General features: G+C 38.3%; 1 protein-coding gene across 1 annotated transcript in view; it reads left to right on the top strand.

The window, feature by feature from the left end:
• The window catches only part of LOC107723262 (syntaxin-binding protein 6-like), a 45,400-nt gene that overhangs the window by 1,203 nt on the left and 34,774 nt on the right, over positions 1 to 9,423 (top strand). The window lies entirely within an intron of this gene.

Here is a 9,423-nt window from a genome sequence, read left to right as displayed (position 1 = left end):
TGTGCATCTCTTTTGACCATTAATCTTGATTACTTGCCCCCAAAAATTGACAATCCCCTTGGAATTGTCAATAAGTGTTCTTTTGTTTAAATGCTGTGAGCTACTCAAAGCTGCTAGTTGGTTCAGGCTTGTGGCACCAGGATCTGATTTACGAACATCCTGTGTCTTGGGCCTCTGTGGAATTCGGCTCCTCGTGTTTCAACTGTTCTTTATCAAATCTTAAATTGTCTGATTCGGTCTGATACCCTACATATTTCATATTTGTTTACATTACATTGTAAAGCAAGGATGTAAGGCATGATAAAATCAAGTTTGCATGTATATAGAAAGGAAGTCTATTATTACAGTTTGATTAAAACTGCTTGAGTTGGCTTTTTCATTCTTTCACACGGCTCCTCGTGCTGCTTGTCTGATTTAGGGTTTATGAGGGGATTGTTCAGGAACTCTGGTCTAAATAGAAATGGAATGAAGTCCACTTCAGGCTTCTTGAATCATGGCTGTCCATTGGGTTCTTGGTAATAATTCTCACTTACTGCTGAATCACCGCACCAAATGGACAGCCCTTGTATTTATGTACCATTCCTGCCTGTGTTAAGCTTTTATATTCCTCTCAGATGTGTTGAGTTTATCCTGCTATACCACATAAGTATAGTGTGTCACTCACTGCAGAACATTAGTGTGTTATGATATTGCAGAAATTATATGAGCATAAATTTAGCTGCTCGACTTAATGTGACATTTATGTGGTATTTCCAATAACTCTTTAGAGAAGTAGTTGAGGAGTCTATCAGATCTTCGTCTTCAGTAAATAAATCATTTTAAAATGAAAACAATTCGAATAAAGGTTTTTTTTTTTTTTTTTTTTTTTTTTGCAATCCTTGGTCCATGGGTGAGATAATGATTACTCATGCATTGTTGCTGTGCATTTTGAATCAGTTGTTTGGTTTTGGTTGTTAAGGGTTTAGTTTAGTCAGTCACAGCAGGCCTTCAGCTTCATGTGTGTTCCTCCTTTACTCTGGATTCTGAGCTGCTCGTCATATTTTCCGCTCTGTGGTGTAAAATCCTTACAGCCCCCAGTTGGCTGATGGGAGACAAACAGCGCTTTAACTTCACTATCCAGTACTTCTGTCTCTCATGTGTTTGTTGCATGTCAGAAGTCAAACTAACTTGTTAGTCCTGTTCTTTGTTAGTATTTTTAAGGAATTGAGTAAATGTGTTTTTCCTTCATCTAGTGTTTTCTTTTATTCAGTAGTTGACTCATATTTCCTGGAGTATCTTCAGTTTTCTCTTGGTTTATTATGTTTAGTTTTGAACTGTGTGGTTTCTAGGTCCAGTGGTTGCCCCAGCTTCAGTTTTCCTCTGATTGAACTGTCTTGATTTGGTGACTAACTGGTAATGGACAGCCTGTTGGTATTTTTGTCACTGTTTTCAGCTACTCCAGCCACTTTATTTTGCCCTTTATTTTACATGTATGCATTTGGGAGATGATTTTATTAGAGATGCGGCCAATCATCGGTGTCGGCAGATAAAAGCAATTATATGCACTATTGTTTATTGGCCGATTGCTTTAAAGGGGTCATATGATGCGATTTAAATTTTTCCTTTCTCTTTGGAGTGTTACAAACTCTTGGTGCATAAAGAAGATCTGTAAAGTTGCAAAGACTAAAGTCTCAAATCCAAAGAGATATTCTTTATAAAAGTTAAGAGTCAGCCACACCTACTTAAAACGGCTCGTTCTAACAAGCCCCCACATGTCTACGTCACGATGTGGGAAGATTTGCATAACGCCGCCCAAATGTTCACGCAAAGAAAGAAGGCGTAACTTTATTGATATATATATATATATATATATATATAGTATTTATAGAGTTTTAGCTTTTAGTTTTAATTACTTTTTCTTATTTGTAAGTCGCTTTGGATAAAAGCGTCTGCTAAATGACTAAAAGTAAAAGTAAAGTAAAGTAAATACACAAAATAATGTTCTTTTTAGCAGCATCATATGACCCCTTTAAAGCAGCCAATGATCAGGGCACGATCAAAAGGGGGTGAAAAAAAAAGTGTCAGACAGCATCTTGTGTGTAAATGTCTCCTGTGTAGAATTTAGGGCTGTTGAAGTGAATGCAATAATAACTCATGAATGCAGTCTCACTTTAAAACTTAAAAAAGAAAACCAAATAGCGCAGGTTATCGCAGGCTCTGTTTGACTTTATGAATCACCTGTAGCTTAAGCCAGGGTTGCCAAGTCCACAGTTTTTCCCTTCACCAAACATTATTTGTAATGCGCCTCCCATCCAGTAATTGCAAGGAGGTTTGTGGTTTCCACTTTAAAATCCTGTACAGTTTATCACAAAATTCAAACAATAAATGCTGTTTTGATGCTCTTAAATTCTGGGATGCAACAGTTGGGAGCACAACGCTCTTCCACTTTAAGGGTGCTTTCACACTTGGTTCGCTTGCCTGGTCCGAACACGAGTTCGATTGCTCCCCCGTCCCCCTGCCCCCGCTGGACTGCGTTCATATTATTTTATTTGGGTCCGAACCGCAGTTCGTTTGCGTCATCAAGCCAGCAGCTGTTTACCCCGTTGCTTAGTAACGACGGCGCAGGAGAAGGCGGCAAATGCATAACATTGCTCTCTGAACTTTTATATATTTATGTTTTTGAACTGTTCGTTTTGTTTACAAAGCTTCGGTACATAACGACACTTACGTCTGTCTTACGAGTGTACTGCAAATGCTCTAAAGAACGCTGAAGGCGAATAGAAATGAGATATACAGCTCTCTGTTTGCAGCTCGTCAGGAAAGTGAGTGAAACACACACACAAACAATCAAATAATACGTCATCAATAGCGGTTCACTTCCGTGATTTGGTACGATTGCGTTCACATCAGCAGCGAACCGTACCACAGACCACCCTTTTTAAGCGGACTCGGGTACGGTTCACGGGTGCGCACCTGAGTTCGGAAGACAGCGTTCACATCATCCAAACGAACCGAACTCTGACGTCAATCGAACCCGGGTGCGCACCAAAAGTGCTAGTGTGAAAGCACCCTAAAACAAGTTACAGTGCGAAATAAACATGCATGAACATCAGAAGGTATGTAGAAAGACACAGTACAACTTACTAAAATGTATGATCATAAGAGAGTTCTTTGTGTAGTTTGCAGCATTAGTTGGGAGAGATTATTATTTTTTTCCATTAAAGCCAAACTATCAGTATCGATAGAAGTTTAGTATCGGTGCATCTCTGGTGTTTATTCAAAGTGACTTGCATTGAATTCAAGGTATAGATTTAATCAGTTCCTGCATTCGCTGGAAATCAAACCCATGACCTTATAGGACCCTATAACAAACTGTATGAAATTAATCTTTCTGTGGGGAAAATTCACAGCTTTGTTTTCAATAATTGCTGGGATCAGATCATATATTCATTCAAAGAACATTCATATACATACATTCAAATAAATTTTTAATAGTCAACCCTGAATTCATTTTAGTGTTTTTTCTAAAGCAAATCTTATATGGGGTTTTAAATTGCTCTTTTGGTATTTAACTTGTTACTTGCATGAAAATAGCCAAGGAACCTGGCATAGTTTTAAAATAGCAACCAACCAACATCAGAAGTTGAACCAGCTTGCGATGACATAAAGACGCTGAATTACTAGGATTCTAGGATTTCAGTCTTGAGCATAAGTTTATGTGGCAAAACTAATTCATGAGTCAAGAGGACAAACCCACTTCAGATGTTACTATTTACTAAAGACTGTGAAAAATTGGTGGTGAAAAGGTGTGGACAGTTATTTTTGTGGCTGATCTTATTGCATATGCATTTGTAGGAGTTTCCCTTTCAGATGCAAAATTTATGGGAGGAGAGTATTAAAATGAATCACGCAACATGATTTGCTAAGGTTTGCCGTAGTCTGTTTACTGGTGTTTGCGCCATTATTTAATGCCCAAAAATAGCACGTCTTAACTCCGTTTGCACCTGTGTTGTTAGAAGATTAGACACACCTGATTATCATTGATGATTGATTATGGAAATGATCTGACTGTATGTGTTCTTTAATTTGCTCATGTGTCTCCCCGCAGAATTCTCCACTCCCATTGGTGCTTTTACAGGATTGCGCTCTCATGCTAATTTGGCCTGTTTAGTAAATCTGGCCCTATATGGTCTGACGGAGTGTTTGCTGGATAGTAATGCATGTGTTTTGAGGGTGTGCAGAGAACAGGGCCGTTTGACATCAAGTGGAAAAACGGCAAATTGGATTTCTGAAAGCAATTTGTCTCTCATTTAGGTGAGACAAGAGCGTGCCAAGAAGACAACAGCAGCACTGACCTTTTGATGACAAATAAAGCATGGCCTCCAGGCCTGATGTTTGCTAACAGCAGCTTTGTGCCACCTCTTAGGCATTGTGACTGTAACTATGGCTCTTTGTTGTGTGTTATACAAGCGAGCATGAATTTTTGCAGCCTCCCATATGCCAATCCACAATGACTGTTGACAGGCTGAGTTCGTTTGGATGCCGTTTGTATTTCTGTGTCCTCGGGCTTTGGCGTGAGTTTGCGAATTGGTCTGGGTTTGGTTCTTGAAGGATTTGAAGATAGCGGTCTGTCTTAACTCTTTGTTTTTGTAATATTAGGTGAACAAACGTAATTTTGCTCCATTTTTATATAATATCATAATGTTTCTTCTAAGTTTTCTTTCAAAACAAAAACAAGTGTCATTTATAAGGTATTCTATGCTCATACATTATGAATGCAAGAACAGCAACAGTTGCAACATGCAGCTTTTGTTTGTCTACTCAATTCTCCAATAATAACTGTTTTAAATGAACTCATCTCTCTGTAGACCAGAAAAAATGGAAAAATAGTGATGTTACTGCTGTTTTGGCCATTGCTTTATATTGATGAAATATCTAACTCAGTGATCCACTGAAGAGCCATTATCAGGTTTTACTGGCTCATGTATGCACACCTCCCATTTATCCGAATGATTGAAGTATGATGGCAGATGAGCACTGTCCTAAACGCAGAGAGCCCCTCGCTGTCTGTTGACTTAGGCGGCTTCCTTCTGTTTGGAAATGTTCTTCATCTCATTTAGAGCTCCTCATAAGTCTCCATTGACAGCAGTACTTTATTGTTTTGCCACCCACATTTTGGGTGGCAATTTTTTTTTGTCACATTTTTTTTAGTAAGCCACAGCAGTTCTCAGGACTTACCTATAGTCTTCTGTTGACTGTTAAACCTGTTTTCCTGCAGGTGTTTAGGTAAAAGAAGGAAGTTCAGTGATGTTACTGCTGTTTTGGCCATTGCTTTATATTGATGAAATATCTAACTCAGTGATCCACTGAAGAGCCATTATCAGGTTTTACTGGCTCATGTATGCACACCTCCCATTTATCCGAATGATTGAAGTATGATGGCAGATGAGCACTGTCCTAAACGCAGAGAGCCCCTCGCTGTCTGTTGACTTAGGCGGCTTCCTTCTGTTTGGAAATGTTCTTCATCTCATTTAGAGCTCCTCATAAGTCTCCATTGACAGCAGTACTTTATTGTTTTAGCAGTACTATAATTTTTTTTTGTCACATTTTTTTTAGTAAGCCACAGCAGTTCTCAGGACTTACCTATAGTCTTCTGTTGACTGTTAAACCTGTTTTCCTGCAGGTGTTTAGGTAAAAGAAGGAAGTTCATTGAACTTATTTTTTTAAACAAACACCCAAGAACATTTGGAATTGCACAAATGAAAAGTAAGGTGAACCAGTGGCTCTTTTGTGTTCTTAAAGCACATTTTAAGTGAACTCTGCACTGTGGTGTGAACCTGCGATAATTTGGATTACATTTAGAGAATTCACATATAAGAAAAAATTCTGCTGCATGCAAGTAATAGCACTACAGAACCAGCTATACTTTCATCTGATTCCCAAAATATAATCACGTTACATGCTTCTGTTACTGCCAATGAGCATTTCATGTCCGAGGCAGTGGCTGGTGGTCAGGATGCATTTGAAAAGCATCACAAAACTGTGTTTACATGTTGAACTTCACTGAAAACTGGGGGAGAAGATATTATATGGCTGGGGTCCTCAACTCTGGACCCCACGTTGTATGCTTCACTCTTAAAAATCAAGGTTCTTTATTGGCATTGATGGTTCAGTGAAGAATCTTTAACATCCAAGGAATCTTTGCATTAGTTTTAGATTATTCAAATATTCTTCACACTTAAAAAATGGTTCTTTTAAGAAATTATTACTGAAAGGTTCTTTTGGGAACCAAAAATGGTTCTTCTATGACATTGCTGTGAAAACAAAAACAACTTTTGGAACCTTATTTTTTAAGTGTTGCTCATAATACAGATTGCATCGTTTGTCATCAATATACCATTGTTTATTCACATCATAACTCTTGAGTCTCAAACTGTAATAATAGTGTGACCTGAGCCTCATAGGAGGTAAATGTTACAACACATCTGCCAGAATCTATGTGGATGTGGTGGAGCCATGTGATGCCATCTGCAAGATATGAACAACTGCCTTTTGAGACTCAGAGGCCCTGTTTACCCCTGTGATTAAGATCATCATCACAAACGGACCACATTAAATACAGGTGTAAATGGGGTCTAAAAGTTTGTCTAAAAATGGGGTTTTAAGCTTGTCTGCTTTTGACCACTTCCAGAGGTTGTAGACGCTCATGTGGTTAAATGTGTTTAAATGGCGACAAAAGACCACCTACTCATGAGCATTATGCATTACGATGTTGTTTTAAAGAAGTGTAACAACCTTGATTCAAACCTCTCTATGTTGTGCCACAGATTATGATCATCTTATTTCATTCAAATTTTTTTTTTCATTTCATTGCAGTGAATTGCTTTGAGCATTGAGTTTACAGTGAAGCGTACTATAGGGTTTGGAGCAAATGGATGATTTGATAGTTTTATGTATAGACAATCAAAGTATCGGTGTTAGTGTCAACATGTGTTCTCAACTGCTGTCCACACTTAAATGACCTAGTTACATTGTGCAACAACCCTGCAGAGTCCACAATCTCTCAATGTCAATAAGGCAAAACAGATAACTGTTGACTACTGGACGTTCCTGCTGCTATCTACTGTCAACGTGTGTGTGTGTGAAAATACTCAGAAACATCACGTTTTGGGAGTTTATGCCACAGAAAATCTCTCCCAGAATTTAGAAATGCCCTTCTTGATGAAGAAGACTCAACAACATCACTTAAATGGATAGTTCACCCAAATGTTCACCCATATGAAAATTTGCTGTTAATTTACTCATCCTCAAGCCATCCAAGATGTAGGTGACTTTGTCTTCAGTAGAACAGTAAAGAAGATTTTTAGCTGAAACTGCAGTCCTTGGTGATTCGTAAAGTGAGAGTCAGTGGCTACCAACATTTTGAGAGTCAAAAAAGCATATACAGGCAACACAAAATTAATACCCATGGCTCCTGACGATATACTGAGGTCTTATGAAGAGAAACGATCAGTCTGTGCAAGAAACTGAACATTATTCACAACATTAATACTTGTAATGCAGAGCCTCAGGCAAACAGGGAGATCCGATTCTTTTCCACGAACCAGTCCTTTCGGACAGTTCATTTCAGTAAACTGGTTAGTTTTTTTTTTACATAATCACACAATTAAGTAATGTATACGCAATTATATTATTAAAGCACCCAATAATAATGTGAAACGTTGATATTTTACATGTCTAAAGCATATAAAGTGAATAAACTAGTCTTAATCAACTTTTTCATAAACAATGAGAAACCACAAAAACGTTCATTTGGCCCTTCATTCAAGCTCAGCGGCTCATCAGTCTTCAGTCCGAGTCGAACTGCTTCCTCAGTTCAGTGACTGCTGGAGGAACTGGAGTGCTGAATCAGTTCATTCATCACAGGATCAGATACGCCGCTATTTCAGCTCATTTCCAGTCAGAGTGACTGTCAGGCGTCTGAAAGTGAGTTTTGATGGAGTAACTTGTAGAGCTGTGCTGCTCGAGACACGAACTGATTCAGACGCTTCAGTCAGATTTGATGAACTGGTTCAACTAGTTCACCAAAAAGAACCGGTTCAAAAGAATGATTCGTTCGTGAACCGGACATCACTCTGGACCGTATGTCTGAGGCTCTGGATTACAGGTAATAATGTAGTAAATAATGTTCAGTTTCTTGCACAGACTGATCGTTTCTCTTCACAAGACCTCAATATATCGTCAGTAGCCACAGGTATTCATTTTGTGTTCCTTGACATGATTTGGTGATGAATGAATGAATGAATGGTTTCAACAAAAAAATAGTTGTTACTGTTCTATACTGAAGAAAAAAGTCCCCTATCTTGGATGGCCCGAGAGTGAGAAAATTAACAGAACATTTTCATTTTTGGGTGAACTATCCCTTTAACACATGCAAAGTTGCACTGCATTGAAACCAATCACTTTCAGATCTGCTTCCATTCTGGTGTATAACACACACTTTCTACAGTCCAATCAGCAACTGAAGTCCCAGACAATGTTTTTTGTTTGAAAAGACATTTCACTTAGAAATGTGTCACAAATCATAGTAAAGTCAGTCACAACTTTGCAACTGAAGCTGCTTTTAAACAATATGTATTGTGAAAAGCGCTATACAAGAAAGAGTTTTGTGTCTCCAGGTCACATACAGTATTAGAGGTCCTGTTAGATGTTGACTGTCTCAATGTCTCTCTCATCAGAGTCAAGAGCCCCCTGCTGTCACCCAGCCTGCGCCATCGGCTACAATGAGTGCCAAATCGGCCCTCAACAAGGCGATCTTTATTCCCAACGATGAGAGGCTGCTGGCAGCCGTGCAGGTGAAGAGGAGAACGAAGAAAAAGATCCCGTTTTTAGCTACCGGAGGACCTGGTGACTACACCACATTCATTTGCTTATCAGGTAAAGTCTTCCCTCATTAGTGCTGTTTCACCATCACTGCTGCTCATGTTTAGGGTTAGTGATTTGATAAAATTCCCAGCACTAAATATTAAACTGTGGCTTGTAAGTTCTCCAACACCTTTGAGCTACAGGCATGAATGATTCCTCAAATCATGTTTAATCATAATTGGTACTTGATACTAGGCTTGCCGCGATAGACGGTGTTGACGGTGATACCGGTGTTAAGCCTTTGTGTCATTTATTTATTTTATTTGACATCAAGGTGTATGCCCTGCCTCCAAGCTTTCTTACTCGTTTTGCTAATAAACATTCTATGTTTCTTATTTATTTGGTTTTATATATATATATATATATATATATATATGTTTACTTAGCCTATTTTGCAGTTTTGTATACCAATTTAAACTTTATGTAAGTTATTTGTTATTTTATATTAGGCATAGCCTGCCCTATAGCATGGTGTATTTTTATTTGTTTTGTTAATAAAAGTTCTATGTTTTATATATA

The sequence above is a fragment of the Sinocyclocheilus rhinocerous genome, unplaced genomic scaffold (genome assembly GCF_001515625.1).
Source record: "Sinocyclocheilus rhinocerous isolate Xijiao unplaced genomic scaffold, SAMN03320098_v1.1 scaffold364, whole genome shotgun sequence".
Classification (NCBI taxonomy): Eukaryota; Metazoa; Chordata; class Actinopteri; order Cypriniformes; family Cyprinidae; genus Sinocyclocheilus; species Sinocyclocheilus rhinocerous.
The sequence above is the reverse complement of the archived record's forward strand: the minus strand, read 5'-3'. Positions and strand labels throughout refer to the sequence as shown.